This window comes from Artemia sp. Qi Xiang Cuo, chromosome 18 (genome assembly GCF_049724085.1).
Source record: "Artemia sp. Qi Xiang Cuo chromosome 18, ASM4972408v1, whole genome shotgun sequence".
NCBI lineage: Eukaryota > Metazoa > Arthropoda > Branchiopoda > Anostraca > Artemiidae > Artemia > Artemia sp. Qi Xiang Cuo.
Genome location: NC_142811.1, coordinates 36,323,691 through 36,347,190, shown reverse-complemented (window position 1 = coordinate 36,347,190; position 23,500 = coordinate 36,323,691). Strand labels below are relative to the sequence as shown.

Sequence of the window (23,500 nt, the reverse complement as noted above, 5' to 3'; positions counted from 1 at the left end):
AAAAGCTTATTATGTAGGTTTTTAAATTATTCAGCCAAACACTTATACCAATTACATCAACATCATTTTCAAAATCTGGAAAATTGATGCCACAAAATTTTATATTATTATTAACTAATAAAGCTACACCACCTCCTTTTCTCTCTGAAGATCTATCCTTTCTCAGGATAGTATATCCCAGGGACTTAATTTGTTGATTTTGGGTTAAATGAGTTTCCTGGAGGCAAGCAATATTAATTGAATTATTATTCATAAATGATATTAGTTCATTTAGCTTATTTTCTGTGAGTGATCTTACATTCCATTGGAGTATTGATAAATGTTGTGTTGTTGAATTATTCTTCATGTGACTGTGTATCAATGTTCAGCTTTGTTAAGAGTAAAGCAAGATCTTTTTTTGCTTGAATGAGCATATCATCTGGGATGTAGATTTTTGCCAATTCTGCAATAATTTTTGTTTTCTGTAGTTGATGTATGTTCATGGCCTGAACTGCATTACAGTTTAGAATGAATAAGCATATATTTGGGGATTGCATTTTTGGTAGTGCATCCTGTTTGTTGATTAAGGGATTGATTCCTGGTAGTGTTTCTGGTTTGTTTCTTCTTGGGAGGGAGGGCCAGGCTGGCCTCATCTCACTGGAAAAGGAGGCTTGTTGGCTTGGTGATTCCTTCTGATAGGGATTTGAGCTAGGGGGCTTTGAAGATGGTGTTTTATATGGGGTGATTGATGCATTGGGGGCATTTGACTTGGGGGTTTTGGTTGGTTTCATTACAGGCTTTATTTGGTATTGTTGGACAGCATTTGCTTCCATTGCTGCAAAGGGGTATGGGATGGCCTTCTCTGTTGATATTTGGAGTGTTAGAGAACTTTTCTTGTATGCAGGGCATAATGATTTATTTGTAGATTCATGTAGGCCTTTGCAATTGATGCATGTAGGCTGAGTGTTGTTGCAAGTTGTCAACTCTTTAGGATGGAAAGATTTACAATTACTACACTCTCGGAGAATTTCATTGCATTTGTTTGTTGTGTGTCCCAGTTTGAAACACTTCTGACACTGAATAGGCTTAGGTTTGTATTCCTTGTGTGGTTTGATTTGCCCAAATAGGAATAATTTTTCTGGGATATCAATTTTATCCTTCAGTGTGAATAAGAAGGATCTACTAGTTTTTAGGCCATTAGAGTTGGGTTTTCCAAGTTGGGTAACATCCTCAACTGGGATTGTGTTTCCAGCCCTATCTGAAAGGCCTTCTTTTAACTCCTGAGTAGATATCTCTGGGGGAACATTATAAATTACTATTTTTGTTGGTGATTGTTTAGGGTTCCAATTAGATGCAATAATTGGGTTATTCAGAAGGGATTTAAGGTTAATTATTGTATCTGCTGATTTCTGATCTTCTACAGCTATTAGCAGAGATCCGTCACGGTTAATGTTAAGAGAGAACATTGATTTTAGCAATTTAAAAATTGCAACTCTTATTGCAGTGATCATTTTTATTTCAAAGGGGGTATTGGGAGTAATTTTAAGGTAAATTCCTAAATTTTTGGAGGGAGGATCTTGGGCAGGGAGAGGGGAAATGCTTTTAATTGGGGCGATTTTTTTCCTTTTTTTAGAACTTCTAGAGAGGACCTCTTGAAACCCATTATCATCATTTATGGTTACATTAGCCCCTACACTTATCATTGTCCTATTCTCCGAATTGGAGCTATCATTAGAACTTTGAGATAGGGTGCTTGACTAGCCAGGATGGGTATCTCTCACTATGACACTTTCACTGGAATTTGATTTGGGATCTGGGGGGACTTTTTTTTTTGGAGGACTTCTAATCATTGCCTATTGGAAAAAGCTTTAAACACAAAAATAAAACAAAACAAGAAGGGAAAATAGATGATATCAAACCATCTGCACTATACTATGGGGAGGATAAACACCACAGTATAGCCCTGAGGATGACTTGAGCAGAATTGGTTTAGTACAACTGCTGATTAGAAGAGATAATAATCACAAGAAAATATATTTCGATTTTCTTATAAGGTTGCTGAATTGGAAGAATTTATTTTGCGACCACTCTCCAAGATAGCAAACAGTGCTTTTCTAGAATTTTACCATACCTTAGCCTTAATCCATTGGAGAGCCTTAAGCTCTTCTCAACCTGTAATTCTCAATCTGGAGCTTAATTTTGGTAGCTTCTTTAAGTGTCCTCTTGTGAGATGATGGCTGGTGCTACATCTGCCAATTAATATGGTATAGTTTTCCTTTTGCATTTTGAATGTCAGCATCATATCTATGCATGTATTGAGTAGATGAGTGTGCATGTATTGAGTAGATGACTATGCATGTATCGAGTAGATGAGTGTAGGTAGCTTGAGTTGCTTGAGGCAGTCCTCATAGGATTCTCAAGGAAGCCTCTTTCTTTTAGATCAAAAGTTCCTGGTCTTGAGACTCTTTGCCTCTAGTCCAAATTAGCTTACTTTGATCTATAAATTTTGAAGCAATAGTCTATATTTTTATTAGGCTAGAAGGATTGTAAGTTTTTAATTTCTCAATTAGTCTAACCTGGTTTGCTAGCTGAAAGACAAATATATCACCCAACATGCTTTTTAACATTCTTCTCAAAATATACTAATTGGTATCTTCATAAATTCCATTTATAGCCCTAAGAAAAGTTCTGTATTTTATAGTTACACATAGGGGTGAAGCTAGGGTTTTGAGTTTGTTGGGGGGGGGGGGGTCTAAAGAATTTGCAAAAAAATCATCCAGTGTGCAAACAAATGCAGACTTGTTAGCTAAATGAAGACATGCAAAGTTCCAAGGCATTGGCACATGTGCTGTTCATCTTCAGTTATTCCTAGCCTTCTAGTCTTCTAAAAGGCTAGAAGTCTCCTTAACGTTTAATTTTCAAACCTATTCTAGTATCATGTACTTACAAAATCTCTAAAAGTCATTAATTTTGCTCTCACTTTCATCTAGGCTGCTTAAATCATCAACATAATCCAAGTCCAGGAAGGTTTTACTTCCCATTTGGTTCTATGTTCTCCTATTGCCTTTCCTGTGCTCCAAGACAGAGTTCATCAAAATAATCCATGTAAATAGTCATAGAATGTAACCCTGCTTAACTCCTGATTTAATACAAAACCAGCTATTGACCTCATTTCCCACCTTAACTGCAGGAGTGTTATTCTTGTACATAGCACTAATCACTTTAATTTATTTGTCTGGTATACTAAATAAGGATAAGACCTTCACTAAAGCTCTTCATAAAATCAATAGTCATTGTAAAATTGCAAAAAATACCAAAAAAGTTGAGAAAGCTTACCAGAAAGGTAGCCTAGTGAAAAACATGAAGACTTGATCACTGTTGAATCAAAAACAAATCCAAAAAAAAGTTTGGTATTAAATATCCTCTGCAAATCCTTCAAGGTGGTGCATCCCTCTTTTCAACAAAGACAAACTACTAAGGTAACTAATCCTAAAGACATTTCTGATATGCTGAATGATAGCTTCAGTACAAATTTCTCTACTAAGTCATTGCCCAATCCACCACCTACAATGCTGTCACCTCTGATTCTTATATCTGTGTCTCTCCCAGTTATAACCACTGAAAACATTCTTAAAAGGATCAGGAAGCTTGATGAGAACAAGGCTGCCAGGCCAGATAATATTTTTCCATGATTACTCAAAGAAACAGCCCAACTTTTTGCAGAACCTATTCTTAAGCTATTCCAGATGATGTTAATTTCAAAAGTCCTTCCTGGTGAGTAGAAACTTGCCCATATCCAGCCCATTTTTAAGAAGGAACACAAAGACCTAGCTAGGAACTACCACCCCATCAGCCTTACTTTTGTACTTTACAAGGTTCTGGAAAGTACAATAATAATAATAAAATAATATCATGCAAAACAAATAGGCCACAGGGCTTCTATAAAAATCTTTTAAATTGACAAAAGTTATAGGCACTTTTACTATAGTATTTGTCCAGTTCCTGCTTGAACAAATTTAATGAGTTGGCATTGATGACTCCAAAGGGAGCTTGTTCCAGTGTTGTGTTACTCAGTTCTTGAACAATATATCAGCCATTATCCTTTTGGAACCTTTCCTCTTGAAGCTTGAGGTGGTGACCACAAAGATTTGTGTGGCTGAAGTTGAGAACATTGATAGCCTGTATGTTTTCGTAGGCATCATAGCAAAGCTTGTATACCTCAATGAGGTCTCCTCAGTGCAGTTGATAAGCTAGTGAAGGAAGCTTGAGCTTGCAAAGCCTATTTTTGTAAGGAAAGTTTCTCAGAGTTCGACAGAACTTTGTTATTTGTCTTTGAACTTTTTCAAGAGCTTTAATGTCTTTGTTGTAAAAGGAACATGTAGTGCAATGTCCGTATTCAAGGATCGGTCGTACTAGAGCTTTGTAGAGAAGGCAAAGGGTCTTATAATTTCCAAAAGTGAAGTTGCACCTTGAAATTTCTGCAACATGATTTGCTTTCCCAATAATGCAATAATATTATAATAAATGATGAGTTAGTCAATCCTCTAGATAGCAACCAGTTACTCAGCAAAAGTCAGCATGGGATGCAAAGGTCATTCAGTTGAAACTAACCTCATTAAATATGATATTGGCACAACACTCCTTAACAGAGACCTTTCAGTAGACATCATTCTGAAAGATCAAGCAAAAATGTTTGGAAAGGTGCAACTTGACCTTCCATTTCTGAAACTAAATACTTATGAAGTCCATGTTGAGGCTATAGGCTGGATTCAGGCTTTCTTGTCAAACAGAACACCAAAGGTTATCAAAAATACCAAAAATGGTGCCATCTTCTCTGAGCCAGCCATAGTTTTCAGTAGTGTCCTGCAGAGAACCATCTTGGGGTCTATACTCTTTGGTAGGTACATCCCTGCTCAATAAACCTGAAGAATCCTCTGGTGTTATATGTTGACAACTGTAAGCTACTAGGACAGGCCAGGTGTAACCCCCAACTGTTCAGAAAGACCTCAACAGGCTTTCAAAATGGTCTGAAGACTGCAGCCTGCAGTTAAATGCACCTGAATGCAAAATTCTGTAAGCTTGTACCACACATACAGGAAAAACCTCATGAAGAGTGTCTTAGATCACTAAAAACTGCAACAGTGATATACAGAAGAAAAAGGGGAGGTGTCATCATGACTTGCAGGATGCTTGGACATGCAAGTCTAAGTTCAGTCTTCTCTCCACCCCTCCCAGTGCCCCCAGGGACACAGCCTGGAACTGCAGGTCTCCAGAAGTCAACATTGTTCAGTTTGGGTCTAATTTTCTTTTACTCTAGGTTTTGGACATAATGGATTAAGATTGAGTGCATAATAATGCAGAATAATTATGTATTTCGTTTTGTGAGGACAGAGAAAGACAAAATGTTAGGTTAACATTGTGATATATGGAATACCAGAATTGTGTGAAGAGGCTGCTGACATTCAAATGTTTGTTCAGGACCATCTTGCCCAATTGTACAACTTGTCATCTGTCAATATTCTGAAGCCACATCAACTTGAAAACAGTTCTTCATAACCAGGTGACCACCCTAGGCCTGTTATTTTCCTCACAGATAGTTGCAAGATTAAAAAGGAGATTGTGATTAAATCAAGAGAGCTGAAGGGGGATGTGCAGTTTCACTTTGATCACACAATGGCAGAAAGAGAAAAGCAAAAAAAAGAATCAGATGTCAAAAAACAGGGCAGTAATGGAACATTGACTCCATTGCCCACTGAAACAAGCCCAACTGTAAATAGTTTGTTTTCTAGTAGTGTTAGTGTTGATGATGATAATAGTGATGCTTTCCAATTGTGCTGGAACTCTAGCTCAACAAATATTAGTTACAAAAATTTACCGAAAGTGATACATAATAACAACCCAGTCAGTACAAAGAAAATGTTGAATCTGGTTTACCCAAACATTAATACAGTGACAAACAAGCTTCTGGAATTGAAACTGGCAGCCACCACTGAATATTATGATATATTGTGTATTTTTGAATTGACCCCTAAGAACTCCAGCAATCCACTGGCAGAGAACCATGTCAGGATACCTGAATATCACCTGTTCTCAAATCTGTCTATTAACCCCAGGAGAGGCATCACCATCTACATAAATTATGGAACACAGGTTAGAGATTTATCTTTCAATCATGATTATTCCCCATGGGTTGAGAGTATTTTTGTCAGTATTATTAATGAGGGAAAACCATTACTGATAGGTTGCATATATAGAATCCCCAGATGCCCTTATGTCTTACCAAGCTCTAATTCAGTTGGCTGAACAAACATCCAATCATGATATTCAGGACAATTCTTCTTGGAGACGTAAATCTACTGGATGTCAAATGGGTTGAGAGCTTGGGTTATCAACAAAGCTCTATTGTCAGTAACCCATTTATTGAATATTTGGGTAGCAATAGTCTACATCAGGTAATAGGCCAACCAACGTGGTATAAGAATAAGCAGATCCCATCCCTACTAGATTTGAAAATCACTAACAACCCAGGGTTGCTAGTGAACACTGAGTACCTTCCTCCCGCTGGTGCCAGCAACCACATCTGAATCTGCCATGATTTGCTGCTTAGTCAACAAACAAACAATTATACTAAACAAACGTACACCAACTACAGCAAAATCAGGGACATAATATGGGCAGTAAAATGGGACCAAGTGATAGTCAAGGGAGACATTGAGCTAGCCTGGCAAAATTTTAAGAACACTCTGCTCCAAGCTGAGAGGATACACACTTCAAGTTCATTTGTGAAGGCACCATAAACACTGCCACAACCAAACCAGCCTATTAAAAAGGGCTATGAACCTTAAGAAGAAGGCTTTCCCAAAATATAGGAAATCCAAATGCACACACCACTGGGATCATTTTGCAAGAGAAAGGAATAAACTGAGGCAACTGACTAGGCACTTCATAGCTGACTATGAAGATAACTTGGCATGGAACATCAAAGACAACCCAAAGAGGTTCTGGAGATATGTATCTGCTAGAGATAAGAGTAGACAAACTGTTCTATTCCTGCTCAACCCTGAAGGAAAAAAGCTGGAAGATCTGGAGGACATTGTAAATTTGCTGAACAACACATTTGCATCCAACTTCTCAGTGGACCCCCCTGACAAGCCACCATGCCCTGCCCCCAGGGTTGTCAAGCACCCAATGCTAAATATTTTTTGTCACAATGGACAAGACTAAGAAAAGACTGAGTAAACTGGACCCCAACAAAGCTAAAGGCCCAAATGGTATAATCCCAGGCTCCTTAAAGAACTTGCAGATATAGTAGCCAAGCAACTCTATTTACTAGTCAAGCTGTCCCTTCAGACTAGTTGCCTACATGCAGATTGGCGGACAATCATAATTACTCCAATATTAAGGAAAGGATCTAGAACCGAGCCTGAGAACTAGGCTAATAACCCATTAGCCTGACCTTGGTTGTGGCCAAACTTATTGAAGGGACAGTAAATGATATAATCATAGTGCATATGACCAAGAATTAGCTTCTTTTTGGTGGTCCGCATGGCTTCAGAAAAAGCATGTCTATCAAAACAAATCTAATACTAGCTTATAAATCTATAACTGATCTGCTTGACCAGGGTTTTCCTGTTGATGTGTTCCTACTGGATCAAGCTAAGGCCTTTGATAAAATGTCTCACTGCTACCTGATGATCAAGCTGTCAGTATATCAGATAGAGAATGATGTTGCCCAGTGGATTCACAGCTTCTTATCTGATAGAATCCAGATTGTCGCTGTATATGATGAAAGAGGTGACCTCACCTACTCCACACCAGTTCACTTTAAAAGTGGTGTCCCCCAAGGGACCAAACTAGACCCAACAATGATTAACCGCTACAAAAATGACGCTCCTGAGGTGGTCAAGAATGGTTTGGAACTATAGGCAGACGATTCCAAACTCTTTGGTCCAGCGGCATCAACAGAAAATTGTTCTTCTCTGCAAGAAGATCTCAACAACCTCTCTGTGGGCAACAACCTGGACGCTCGAGTTCAACCCATGCAGATGCAAAGTTATCACACCTAGTTACCTGCCATAGTTATCACATGGTTGACTCTGCAGGTGCCAATATGCCCATTCAGAGTATCAAGGAAGATGACGCATTTAAGATGAGGACCAGTGACACCATTAAGCCCGTTTTCGATCGCAATGAATACATCAGAACACGAGGAAACCCCATAAAACTGCGTCAAAAATTTAGCAGAAAGCGTGAGAAGTTCAACTACTTCACCATTCGCATTGTTCCACTGTGGTATTCACTCAGCGAATCTACCGTGTCGGCCAGATCAGTTGACAGCTTCAAGATTGGTGTTGACCGTGATTGGTGTGGAAAGTCATGGGAGACGCAGTGGGACGAACCAGTATCATCCAGCAGGGTCTATTAGGTGCTACCCGCCCCTTTTAGCCCCAAATACGCCCGGCCGGCTATACATCTAGTGATACCCAGCGATGAAACCAAACTGTCCTGTATATATATAAATATTGATGATCCGCTCATGAACTATGACATGAATATCGACTCAACGTTACCTGGTGACATCTACAGGTTTTTCAACCTTAGTCGCTAGAAGATGCGATTTAAGGTAATTAAATGGATTGATCTTTTTGCCAGGAATCATTGCCGTTTAAATTTAATGAGTTTCGTTTCATTTTGCATGCAAAGTTAGTTACTTTTTTTATTTGAGAATTTTTTTCTAAGTGCATTTAGAAATAGTCTTATTCCTAAGAAAATGTATCCCAAAATATACACCGGTGCCGCTCCACCTACTACTACTATTCCTGTGCCTGCTCCCCCCAGGAAATTTTTTTGTGGGCGTCCTTGATGTCATAAATCTACATAATGTACCCTTTTATGTCCCAACTTTCTGAAATATGTCACTTTTTTGTCCTTTTATGTCATTGTGTCCTGGCACATGGGAATGTGTCCTTTTGACAGAAAATGTGTGCAGTTGGCAACCCTGATTAAAGGTAGCAGATTATACTAGAGGAAACGCAAGACACAAATCACTGAACTTTCAGACATTCATGAATAAAGCAAACACCCTTGAAACCTTTGACATATGAGTTTCACATATAATATAATAAAGCTAAAATTGGCTTCAGGTTCCATCATAAATATAACTAACAATGTTACCTCCAAAACAATCAAATTTAATGAGATCCATAAAAAGATACTGTTAAGGCCAATTCACAATGAGTTCTACTAATATCAAAATTTGGCTAGCGCTGATTTGAGCCAATCCGAATTTTTCAGCCAATCAGACAATTCTATGAAAAACTCGATTCGCTCAAGTTAGTGCTAGCTATATCTCGGTGTTAGTAAAATCTCATTGGGAATGGACCTCTAGTGACACTGCTGATTTTGGTGACGCATACTAGTTTTGGCAGCAGTTTCAAATCCACAAAAATACCTATTTTTTAAGTACTAAATAGAACGCATTAAAGGTAAAGATTCTGCCAAGAGAAACCTGCGTCATGCTTAAAAAGACAAAAGACATTTTGTTATTTTAATTTTTAACTTTTTGTTGTAATGGAACTTTACTGAATACAAAGTATTTACCCAAACGAAAGTGTCAATAAACAAAAACACGTTTTTCGCATCTTCTTTTAGACATGTTTGAATGTTTACATTTACCTAGAAATAAGAATATAGAAAAGGATCGTTCGAGGCCCAGTTTTTAGCTTAACATTTTACAAAACGGATTCTAAAAGGTAAACATTCATTTTACAGAGTTGATTCTCATTTACATCGTATAATAGGTCAAACATAGAATGAACAAAAATGACTGTAAATGAATGAGTGAACCGTAAAATTAAGAGAAATTACAACACATAAAAGTGGGGCTACCACCCCTCTAATGGCTAGAGTATCATTTGTGTTACTGAAATTTATATGTATTTCTAATACTATATTTTTCAACAACATATGAAAGAAGATATCACAATACTATTAAAGTACAAGTGCTAACATAAATAAGAGTGGTTCTGCCGGACCCCTGGAACCCTCTAAAAGGGCAGTCGTTTGTGCTTTACTGAAAACGGAATGTATTTTGAACAATGCGTTTTTTATTTGTCAAAACATTAACAATAAAAAGAAGAAAATCGCAACACTAATAGAGATTATAGGAAAAGATAAAAATGTTCTCAAAATAACGACATTCATGGCAGAAACTTTTCTATTTGATTCTATTTAATTTGAAAGTATATATAATTGATGCCTAAATAAACCTTCTGAAATGAACATTGGTAATTGTCTTAGTATTTTAAAGCAACCCTTTTTAGTTTTTTGAAGCTCTGACTAATACATAAATGATTCACCAATTGTTTTCTGTGTATTTAAAACGAAGAAAATATTGATGAAATGCAGCATATCGAGACTAATGAAGCTAGATTGACTATTTAAAATACAATAATATGTACAAGAAAGAGCTCCTGAATTTGTGCAATTTTTGATTCTTTAATCCTAGAAGAACTATTTAAATTATGTTTTCAGTAAAGCGCAAATGACATTCTAGCCTTCAGAGGGCCCATGTGGGCGGTAGTCCCAAATTTATCTGTTTTAATTTTTGTGTACCTCTTAAGTTTGACCTAATGTCTAATTTAATTTTTGTTCGTTTTGTGAATGCCAATACAAAGTCGTAGTTTCATACTGTATTTTGTTACTTTGAAACTGGAGGTGGATGGGAGGGAGATTTTCAATTATACGCATTAAAAATCTGCATTCTTTTTGGTTTTCTATTGGATTGCAGCCATCCTGACCCCCATGCTATAAAAATCTTGAAAAACACGTATCTTAATCCACCATATTATCAAAAGAAATTTTCATGCTCAGTTTTGTTGTGACTGTTAGTGGGTGGGAATAACTGCATGTGTAGGTCAATTATAAAAAAAGATTCAAACTCCTCCGAAAAAAGAGTTTTTGATCCTTTTTTCGACCCTATTATCAGGGGAACCACAGTTTTTCATTTTTTTATTCTTGTTCACTGGGTCCCCTTGGCCCAACGAATGATGGATATGTTTCAAGCCGAACTGAAAAAGTTTTGGCCCTTTTTCGAGATCAATTTTGGGGACCTGCGTCGCATTAGGGTCGCTTTTGCTCTGTGAATCACGGTTGTAAGTTTCAAACCTTTAAGAAAGTGATCCCATCATCAGGCGAGCCGGTATTTTTTTCCATTTCATTATTTTTTTTTTTTTGCTTTAGGGATCCAAGGAACTATAGATATAGGTTTTAAGCCAAATAATGTGTTTTGCCCCATATACGGGCTCCTTTTGTAGGGGTTTGTGAAATTAACCCTATTTTTGTGTTTTAGGGTTCTCTTGGCCCAGCAAATCACAGATATAAGTTTCAAACGTTTTGGAAAAACAAGTTTTTTGAACCTATACGTCTGGAGGAGCCAATTTTTGTTTTATAATTTTTAATTATGTATTATGGTTTTCTTGGTCCAAGGACTTCCGAATATTTCTCAAGCTGATAAATAAATGACCTATTTTTAGCCCTGTTTTGAGCTGTCCAGGAAAAAAATGGCCCTTCTCCATGTCCTATTTTCAGGCGATACAGTTTTTTTTTTCATACATTGGAGTTCCTTTGCCCAAGGATTTTCAGATGTAAGTTTCAAGCCAACAAAATATTCTAAAACTTTTAAATATTCTTTAATTTTAAAAAGTAAAGTATTTTATGCTGACATCAAATGGGACATTGCCCCCCCCCCCCTGAGCCAAGCGGACAACAATGTACAGAAAAGTCTTGCTTGGCAAAATCAAATTTTGCTCTCTCGATGCTTTTGTTAGCCTCTCGAAAGGCTACTGCAACTCTTCATGTTCATTTTACCCCAGCAATCTAAATCATGTTTCTTCTCATTTTAGATTTGATGTTATGTACAGACTGAAGTTTGATCGCTTTAAATTTAAAATGAAATAAAAAAAAAAGTTTTTTCGAATGAAAGTAAGGAGCAATATTAAAACTTAAACGAACAGAAATTATTTCGTGTATGAGGGGGGCTGCTCCCTTCTCTTCCCCTTGCTCGTTACGCTGAAGTTTTTATGCTTTAAAAGACTTCTTATTTCAATTCAGTGAGCCTTGTGTTTCAGCAGACGTTCTTAAGGTAATGGAAAAAAAAGGCCAAACATTAGCGTAAAAAGCAAAGTTCAGAGGAGCGACAACCCCTCTCATATACAGAATGATTTTGTTTGTTTTAAGTTATGATGTTGCTCCTTACTTCCTTGTAAAAATACTTGTATTTCTTTACTTAATTTCGGATCATTTTTCAAATCATCCCAGGAAATACCCTCTGTGGAAATTTCCCCCAGGTAAAATTTCCTGCTTACGGAAAGTTCTTCCCATGGACCCCTCTCCCCCCGATAAATTTCTGTATATTTTCCAATAACAAATACTATTTACAATCAGTGGGTAAATTGCATAACTTACATCCCTTTCTCCAGGGGTATTGGGGGCCATGTCATCCCCAGAGGTGTAGATATTAGACCTTTCAACTATGCTAAACAGCATGGTTATCTCAAAAAAATTTTCGTATGTCATTGGGGAAAAAGAGGCATGGGAGGGGGGCTAGTTTTCCTCCAATCTTTATGGTCATTTAAAAAGGACAAAAGAACTTTTAATTTCCGTCTGAATGAGCCCTCTCCCAATTTTTAAATTTGTTTATTCAATAAGTCCGTCTATTAATTTTGTTTTGTTTCTAGACGCTCATAATAGACAATTATAATTGGAGCTGATATTGGACATTTATATTATCTTTTGCGGTGGGGGGGGGTGTCTTTGAAAAACTCAGTAGTTGCTGGAGAATTATGGGGAGTGTAAAAAATCATTCCAAGTGTCGCACAAATGTTGAGATTACCCGGGACACGGGCTCAAGAGCTCCCCTCTGTTTATCAATCTGATTTTGGTAGCCTTTTTCACACCAATTGCACAAATATCGAGACTTTTAAGGGACACGGACTGAGTGTCCGAATATGGTGGCCTCGTCCTTTTCATTTTTTTCTCATCTGCCAATAAAGAAAAACATAGCCTATACCTTTATGCACTATTGACGTGCTGGCTCGTATGGGGGGTTGAACCACCAAACTCCTTATTCTGAATAACCTATTGCTATTAGGCCAAAGATTTTGTTGCAAGAGCAGGAACGTGAAAGTAGGAAAACCGTTTTTTTTTTTATTCCACCGGAATTCCCGATTGAATTGCTTAAATACAGTAACTAAGAGAACAGTCCTAATGGACAACCTCTTGAAAATAATTTGTGTTTTATCTGCAATTTTTGTACCGTCCATTATTATTTAGGCTAATAACTGCAACTCAGTTGCAACTAGAGACTATTCATTACAGCTTTATTACCACAGAATATGGCTTACTGTAATTACTACAGAGCTAAATTACCATTTTTATCTTACTCAGAAGAATATCCTACTTCCATGCCAAGGGATTGCACGCTACCGTACCTTAGGATCAGATACGTTCGGTGGATTATTATTTTTGGGGGAAGGGGGGAATTGGTAAAAACAGTAATTAATACTGAAATAGAATGGTAAAACTATAAAAAACCCTGGAAAAATATTACAATTACAAGACTACGTGGGGAGGGGTGTGGAACTGGGTCTGTGCCTGTGTCAGCATAGGATAAGATAGTTTAAACAAAATCACCGGGATGGCCGATTCTTGATTTTAAGAGCAATCAAAAGGAATCTTAATGATTAAGTTGATGAATTAAAGTATAGGACAAAAATTCCATAGAATGAAAAATAGCAAGGAATCAATTATTTATGTACAAAGTCATTTAAACATTCATTGAAGTGTAATATTCTAGTAAAAATTAGCAATTTGTTAATGGTCATTGGTCAGGAAAGAAGATATTAATGAAAAAAAAAACTTTTTTTTTAATAGTAAAAAAACCTTTTTTTCCAAAAAGAAGACTTTCAGAGAAAGGTTAAGAGCCATATTAAAATCTAAAACGATGCATATGGAGTGAGGCATATTAAAATTAAAACGATATGGGAATATAGAGAGTTAAACTTAAATGAACAGAAGGTACTATGAACAAATAATTTAAAACTAAAACGAACAGAAACTAAAATGAACTGGGTTTATGCTACAAGGGCAACGTGAAATGTTACAGCCACCTCTTATCGGCATCGCAGTAAAAAGGGTTGTGGGAGTAACACTTTGATTTTGTTTTTGCCATCGATTGAATTTTATAGTTTTCAGCCCCTCAAACTTCAAAAAGGGTAGGCTATGTAGCAGGAAGAATTTCTATGAAAAAAAAACACAAAATACAACAACAACAGATGCCACGTTCCTTAAAGATGGTCTCAAAATACTTCGTATGAATAAAATCAACTCTATTATCTATCTCGGGATATGTAATCAATGCTATTATTTTAAAATGCGCCATGTATAAAATCTAATGCTTTATTAATTTCCCCTAAAATATGAACCCTAACAATATCCATGTTGTTGCTTCTAAAATTTCAGTACATAGCCTACGCGCTAAAACTACGTTACTTTGCCTATTAATTGTTTCCTATGTAATTAATATTAAAGTAATTCCAGTCGCTTAGAACTCATTTACGTCACTTCATAGTAGCTTCTGGTCATTTGAATTTGACTTGTTATATGACTTTATTTCCTTTCTTTACTTTTCCTTGAAGAGTGTTTTCTTTCAAAATCTTTTTTTCAACGAAAAGAAAAAAAAATGACTTTCCCAATTTTTTTCTTAAATTTGCTCTACTTATTGAGGTCCCTTTGGTCCAGTCTTCTTATCCTGAAAGTTCTAAGCGCAATGTTTGGCCTGCTTTGTGGCGTCACGAATTGATACAATCAATACAACCCATTTTTTTGAAAATCTTTTCTCGCCTTAGATTCGTCTTGCCCAGTTGCAAGCCGATCAGAGACAAAACAATTTAGGGCCTATTATAGGCACCTCCAGTCAATTTAACAAATCTTTTCAGTTTATTTTGACTTTATTCTTGTCTCTTTGTCTAAATGCCCTGCTAGTTTCAAGTAAATTGGGGAAATTTTTTTGGATAGTTTTGCATCAGGAATTGACCTTTTTTTTGCAACCATTTTTTAAAACTTATTTTTGTCTTCATTTGCTGGACCAAGAGGGTCCCCCTTCATCCGCATGCCTTAGTCTACATGCCTAGTAAATTGAAGCCAGGTAGATAAAAACAAGATTTCAGAGATAAAAATGTCTTAGCCCTCTGATCACATCTCCAATAAACGAACATAAAATTTGAAGCACCCTTTCCCTACCCTTCCTAGTCGTCCCTAAGATATTACAGATTTACTTTTTTCTTTATAGCCTGGCTGGACATTAATTTCTTGTTTTCCCTTGCTGCTTTACCGTGAAAAAAGACCCACAGGTATTCATAACGCAAAGACTTTTAGCCGCATCAGAGACGAACATTTGTTTTGGCCACCCTTGTCACAAGCATCCCATTGGAAGTCCCCTTATACCACCCGAACACCTCCTATAGCCCCCAAGCTGTTTCTGAGACATTTGAGATATGTTATTTTGATAAACTGGGTTGACGTAGTGTTCCTTGATTTACCTTGTATTTTCACCGTACATTTATTCCAAGTTCCATAGGGGCCCATAACGCAAAACGTTTTGAATGATTGGCGACAAAAAATACTCCCTCTTACTTGTCCCTAAAAGTCAAAATTTGAGGCCCACTTGGCCTCTCCAATGCTCCTTCAAAATTTAACTCCCGTTTCACAGGTCATTTTCGAGCAATTGTAGATTAAAACCTATTTTGATAACCTGGTCCCAAATTGTGTCTTTCTATTTATAACGCTACTTAAGGTTCCTTCACATTGAATTTCGGCTTTCCGTTCTCCCCTTCACACTGAACTCCGTAAGCCTTCTGTAAGACTCATAACCCTCGGTAAGACCTTACGTTAACGTATTCGTAAGTCAAAACGCAATGCTAGAGGTCTGACGGAAGAAGTTGAAAGTATTTCAACTTCTTACGTTTACGTTTGAGCAAAATGGAACTTAGATGAGAAAATATTTGAGTTTGCAGAAGCTGGAAAAGGTTATATAGCTCAAAGTACCCTGTTTTCAAGGACAAGCAATTTAAACTAAATTCTTTGGAAAGTCTGAGCCAAGCTTTTCATCAGCAGGAAAAAAAGTAGTAAGTATAGACTGTTTTGATTTGTGGGCCTAGGCTAGGATAGGCTATACTTTGATAAATATTGCTAGTTTTTTTTAATTCTTTTTGGATTTGAGGTTAAAATAAAACCTTTTGTGGTGCAGTTAATCATTTAAAATGATATTTAGGACATTAGTTTTGTAACTTAACTCAGGATTTAAAATGTTCTTTATGAGGTTGAAGCAAGAATAAATTTAGATTAGGATCTAACCTACTTTGGTACATTTAAATGGATAGTTTGATCTAGCTTCTCAACATCCTCTATAATGAAAAAGATTTAGGATCATTGAGAAAAAATAAAGACTAATTCAATTTCTTTGGCAATTTAAAAGTTTTATATAGGTTATCTTAGGGATATATCCAGGACCATTAGGGAAGATAAGGTACACTGTCAGAAGCACATGTGATACAGGAAAAGAACATAAAACAAGGAATCTAATGGTATATTTTTAAGTTTATTAAGCCATTTTCTCCTAAAAAGCTGCTGATCTGTAATGCTACCTTGAATTGTATAGCCATTCCCCATGATTGGGTTCACTATGGTATATTTAAGTCTATTTGTTTTTTCTCCAAATAATAAAACTACAATATGTCCTGTGTTTTTGTAGTAATAAGCACAAAAATATTACAATCATCAATGATTCGCAAACTTTTGTTTATAATATAATCACTAAGCTATATATTTTAAATTATTTTTTTACACCCACACTTTATTTACATTTCCAACATGTGAAAATTATATTTATGGAATTCACAACAGACAGCATACTCACAGTAGGCTACAGCAATATTTCCAGTGGTGTTGAAATATATTTGTATGGATTTATTGACACAGATAGATATATCAACTACCAAACATTACTAAGAATTTAAATGAAGGATAAAACCATTTAGTAAAAAGATTTGAATGACATAGTTGGAAATAATATTTGGTCATTATATCCATGTAATGTGTAATCTTTAAGAACTTTGTCAGAAAGGAAGGAAAATGTCATAGAAAAACATGAACTTTGAAATAAAGAAAAAAAAGAGAATAGTAAATACAATGTCATCATTTCCCCAAACACCTGAGTGTGGATTTTGTCTTCAAGTGAAAGATGATTTTGACTAACATTAGTTGGTCCCAAAGAAACCTTAAAATTTGATACAAACACAACAAATTGTATTGTATTTTAAAGCTTCAAATCAGGACACTGAATATGCATGGTATTTGGCCCATCACCAACATGTTTTAAGTGACACTCAACTTTGATAAGTAAATGGAAATACAGTAGAGTCTATTGAGTATTTGTGCATTGAGGTATTATAGTAGTAAAGAAATGATATTAATTCAGTTAGTACCCTAACAAATATTGTATAATTGGGTGTAGGCAAAGTACTTGTTTCAATAAATTTGATTTAAGGCACAGTAAATTTTACTTCTTGTCTAAGTGATCCTTGACTTTCTGTGGTTCAAAAATTCTTTTTTTTGTTGCTCCATAGAATTGATTAGCTATGGAGTTCGTGCTATTGAGGAGAAAAATTAACTAAATCTCCACAATATATTTTATGAATAAGCTGTAATAAAAATTGGGCTATAAAATGAGTATGTTTAAAGTTTAAAAATTGAAAAATTTAGTAATCATTGTGTTTTTTTCTAGTTAATGAGCTTATGGAAAGAAGGGAGCTTGACAACCTGAGAGACCACTATGTCTACCTAAAGAAAAAAAGGGAGATCTACAAGTGGATCTGGTGCTATTATAAGCTTAAAGCCAGAAGACCAAAATTTTGTACAAAGAATGAACTTACTTTCTGAACATATAATTGAAAGGAACCATAAGACAAAAGGGAACACTGTTCAAGATGAGAATATATCAGTGGACATTTATTCAGAGTGTGCAGGGGGTGCCCACAATATAAGTATGCTGAAGTGAATGATGCTGATTTTATTACCCTTAGTGAAGAAATTCTCATTAACAATCAAACAGACATCCAAAGTTCCCAAGCTTCTAGTAGGCAATAAATCTATGCATCAACAAGCCAAAATAAAACTCATAATAGAACAAAGACAGGGTCTAGAGATCAAACAGACCTGCAGGAACAGCAAGCAATTGACAAAAAAAACAGCAATGACCAGCATGATCTGGAGTGGTACTTTCTACAATCACTGTTATCTCATCTGAATAAAGAACCGGATGACTCAAAATTAGAGTTGCAGATGGAGATCATGAAGGCAGTTAAAAAATACTTTAATCATTCAGTGTATTTTTAGTTTTATAGACGAACTTAATAAAGCTTTTTTTTCTCTATTTAAGGTAAGCATTAAATTATATGAAAAAAATGTCTAGTAGGTCTAAAAAAAATAAATATTCCAGCAATATGAATAATTAATAATAATAACACTAGTACCAGAGTAAAAACATGATATAAGAAAATACTTTTGACATGTCTATGGCTTTGTTTTGAAATGTAGTAACTGGTTCTAGATTTCTTTGAAAAAAATCTAATAGCTATAATTAGGTGTCTTAATTCTATGGGATATGGTGAAAAACCATGTAAAGAGATGCTTTTTAACATAAAGCCATTAAAAATGTGTAAGAAGACATGCCTGCCATGAAACTGAAACTAAAGAAAAAAATAAACAGATTTAGAGAAATTTGGAAACTGCCATGCACTGTCCTTTCCATTTGCCAGTGTTCACTTCAAGAGGTTAAAAAAAAAACCTGAAGCCCCTCTAAAATGGCATCAGATCAAAATGAAAAGCATACAGATGGAGTTGGTATGGTCAAAAACCTAGAAAAAAGAAATCACAGCCCCCTTCCTTGCACAACAAGGGAAACCACTTTTTTGCATGGGTAGCGCTAAAAATTGACGTTGCAGTGTGAAGGGAAGACTTTCGATGTGAAGGAACATAAACGTAAGACCCGTAAGATGAAACGTAACAACCTTAGGACTAAACGTAACGTAAAGTCTTACGTTTTCAATGTGAAGGAACCTTTATCCGCGAATAGAGTCTAAGTCCCATAGGGGCTTATTGTTCAGACAATTGCAGGTGGATCGGAGACAAAATGTATTGCCCCCTCCCACGAATCTCTCTTATATCAAAATCTGGGTTCCGATTAGTGCTCCCCCCATCACTACCTGAAAGTTTCAATTCCCTCCCTCAAGCCTTTCCCGAGATATTGGAGACATGTTGTTTTGGTAACCTGGATACACAAATATAGGGTGGTGTACATAACGTCTTTTGATTTACTAAGGCGTGTGTGTCGTTTCAGGAATATAACTTGTGGAAATTCTTGGAAACTAAGAAATCTTGTTCTAGTGAACGATTCCTCAGAGTTCCAGGCTGAGAGGAAAATCAAGAGCAAACGTTACTTCATTAAACGTCCTTTTGTTACGTGTCATTTGACATTGAACACCCTTCCTGATTCGGCTCGAGAATGCCACTCAATAGCAGAGAGCTATCTTATACTCGTGACAGGGCACCAAATATGGGCATAGAGTCATTAGGGAAAACACGTGGTTAATGGGGTCAATGACCTAAATTTCCAAAGGTCAATTTATTTGATGTTTTTCATGGATGTCAACATCAATTCATGTCTGTTTTATGTTTTTTGTCAGTGAGAATGAAAAAACAGGAACTTTCTTACTTTAATGGATGTCAACATCAATTTATGTCTGTTTTATGGTTTTTGTCAGTGAGAATATAAAAACAGGAACTTTCTCACTTTTATGGTTGTTTTCTTGGACGGTTATGGGTGTTGTTCAATTTATTTGATATTTTTCATGGATGTCAAGATCAATTAATGTCTGTTTTATGGTTTTTGTCATTGATAATGAAAAAACAGGAACTTTCTCACTTTAATTGATGTCAACATCAATTTATGTCTGTTTTATGGTTTTTGTCAGTGAGGATGGAAAAACAGGAATTTTCTCACTTTGATGGATTATTGAGTCTAATGTGGAGAAGTGAATTACCGAGAACTTGATTTACATAATCGGTGGGGGAGAATGTATTGATTTACGAAAGGGGAATTAAGAAACAAACATGGCTTCTTTGTTGTTTGGCTAACCTAACCTGAGAAATTGATTGCGTAATCGGCGGGGAATTATTGATTCACGAAAGGGGAATTAAGAAACAAACATGGCTTCTTTGATCTTTAGGCTAACCTAACCTGAGAAATTGATTTACATAATTGGCGGGGAATTATTGATTCACGAAAGGGGAATTAAGAAACATTAAGGCTTCTTTGATCTTTAGGCTAACCTAACCTGAGAAATTGATTTACATAATCGGCGGTGAATTATTGATTCACGAAAGGAGAACTAAGAAACATTATGGCTTCTTTAATCTTAGATCTGAGGAATAAACGCTCTTTAGGTCAGAGAGAAAAATTAATATTCTATTTTAAATAGGGCTTCATTGATCTTTAGTGTCAGGAATTAGAAATGACATCACTTGTTATCTTGGAATTATGTGGGAGTCTAAAGAGATAGAAATTCTATTTTTAAATACGGCTTCACTGAGATTTAAGTCGGAGAGATAAATTGATATTCTAACGAAACCTTAATAGTGTAGCTAGGAACATTTATGAGATGAAGAGATTAACGTAGGAAAGGATTTCCTAGAAATTTGAAATATGAAAGCACAGAGATGCCAAAAACAAAAGGAACACGCTGAGATTACGTTTAGGGATTATTTGGGTGAAACGGTTTTAGACATTTTAGGGAATTATTTCGGCGAAAGAGTTAGAGACATTTTAAAAGATGATTTTAGAAAAGGTTTTAGAAGAAGTTCTGAGTGTGGTCCTTATAATACACAAGTTCTATTTGAACAGTGTCGTGAGGTCCTCTACCCCAACTCCAAAGGGCCCCGATCGCCCTACCCCAACCCCAAAGGGCTTCGATCCCCCAACCCCGAAGGAAGCCCCCAGCCCCCAAAGGTCCCCCGGGCTCCCAAAGGACTCTCGGTACCCCTCCCCCTATTTTTTTAAATAATTTTGTATTTTTTTACATGGTATTTTTTTAACTTTTTTACGTATCTTAAAATGACATGAAATATGCTTACGGCTCTACCAATCGTACTCTGTGCTTGTTCATAGGCACGAAGTGGCTTTCCCATTGGTACTCTATGGCAAGTTATCGACACTACCTAGTTTAATGCGTGCATTAAATCAGTATTTTTTACGCAGTGGAAGGATAAACACACAATTCATATCTGTAGTGAAGATGAATTATTCGACGAAAATATGTGCACATGATAAAATCATCGTCGTGTTGAATGCTGACAAGGAGAAGGAGAAATACCTGAACTATGAAACGAGTGCAAGTGGTAACACTATTGGAAATGTATGCATGCATTGTCATGACAGCGAGAAGTTAGATTCCTTTGGAGTACCCAAGAATTTCCATCATGCAAACGGTGGATATGCGAGAGTAACATTACCAGAGAAAGTAGTACTCAAAGAGAATTCCAACGTAAAAATAATAGTTGATGAAGGGGGACAACTTCTAGCTAATGGTTCTGGTAGCATGTTAGCCGTTGATAGATCTTATCGCTATCTTTCCGGTGTTAGCATTCGAATGAAAGCAAAGGGAAAAAGAAGGCATGCATACAGCTGCACCAACATCATAAATCATATCTTGTCAATGTGTCAAAACTGCTATCTATGTAAAAATAATGTGACAATAGACAGTGAAATCGTAGGCAGAATAAAAAGGACATTAGCAGACAATATCATCAATGAATATAAAGATGAATTGACGGAAAGTGAAGCGCAAGGGTACTAATAATGTATTTAACGTATTTTTATATTAATATTCTACATATCATTATTTCATTAAAAATATCTTATGCATTATTTTGTTAAGTGTTCATTATTTTTAGGGTATGCTAGAACGTCAAACGTTCAGAATATCTATTAAAAGGGTCAGAGATGTAAGAAAAAGAATTTTTAGAGATAAAGATACTACTAGCAGGCTCAATTTTTCATAGATGATAGAAAAGTTCATGATCTCTTCTGAATTTTACCAAAGAACCGAATTCAGTTCTAATTTCTCCAGAGAAAACAAAAATCTTCCACTTCAGTTCTTTATTTCACAAAGACATAAAGAAATTTAAAGTTCAATTCTAAATTTTTCGGTGGGAGATAGATAAAGTAATACCATACATGTGAATATTTTCACGGAAGAAATAAAGCTCCAATTCAATTTAAAATTTCCTCAAAGAAGTTAAAGATAGTTCAAGTTCTCTTCTGAACTTTACCAAAGAACACAATTAAATTCTAATTTCACAAGAGAAAATACGAATTTTCAACTTCAGTTCTTTATTTCACAAAGACATAAAGAAATTTAAAGTTCAATTCTAAATTTTTCGGTGGAAGATAGAAAAAGTAATATCATACTTGTGAATATTTTCCCAGAAGATAAAAAGTTCTAGTTCAATTTAAAATTTTCTCAACGAAGTGAAGAAAAGATCGAGTTCTCTACTAAATTTTAAAAAAGAACACAATTCAATTCTAATTTCTCCAGAGAAAATAAAAATCTTCCACTTAAGTTCTTTATTTCACAAAGACATAAAGAAATTTAAAGTTCAATTCTAATTCTTCGGTGGAAGATAGAAAAAGTAATACCATACTTGTGAATATTTTCACGGAAGATACTTTTGAATATTTTCACGGAAGATAAAAAGTTTTATTAAAATTTACAAGTGTTTCAAAGAATTGAAGAAAATTTCAAGTTCTCTACTGAATTTTAAAAAAGAAAAAAATTAAATTATAATTTATCCTGAGACAATAAAAATCTTCCACCTCAGTTACTTAGTTAACAATTACCTACATAAATTTAAATTTCAATTCTATTTCTTCGATGGAAGATATAAAAAGTAAAACCATACTTGTGAATATTTTCACGGAAGATACTTGTGAATATTTTCACGGAAGATAAAAAGTTCTAGTTCAATTTAAAATTTTCTCAACGAAGTGAAGAGAAGTTCAAGTTCTCTACTGAATTTTACCAAAGAACACATTCAATTGCAATTTCTCCAGAGAAAACAAAAATCTTCCACTTAAGTTCTTTATTTCACAAAGACATAAAGAAATTTAAAGTTCAATTCTAAATTTTTCGGTGGAAGATAGAAAAAGTAATACCATACTTGTGAATATTTTCCCGGAAGATAAAAAGTTCTAGTTCAATTTAAAATTTTCTCAACGAAGTCAAGGAAAGTTCAAGTTCTCTTCTGTATTTTCTCAATGAAAAAGAAATTAGTCATTGATCATTTCTATTTTTCCAAATAATATAAAAATTTTCCACTTAAGTTCAGATCTGTCTCAAAGAGATGA

General features: G+C 35.5%; 1 protein-coding gene and 1 pseudogene across 1 annotated transcript in view; both read left to right on the top strand.

The window, feature by feature from the left end:
• Positions 1-23,500, top strand: part of LOC148941454 (uncharacterized) — a 157,851-nt gene that overhangs the window by 4,730 nt on the left and 129,621 nt on the right.
• LOC148941456 (uncharacterized) lies at positions 5,446-6,282 on the top strand (annotated as a pseudogene).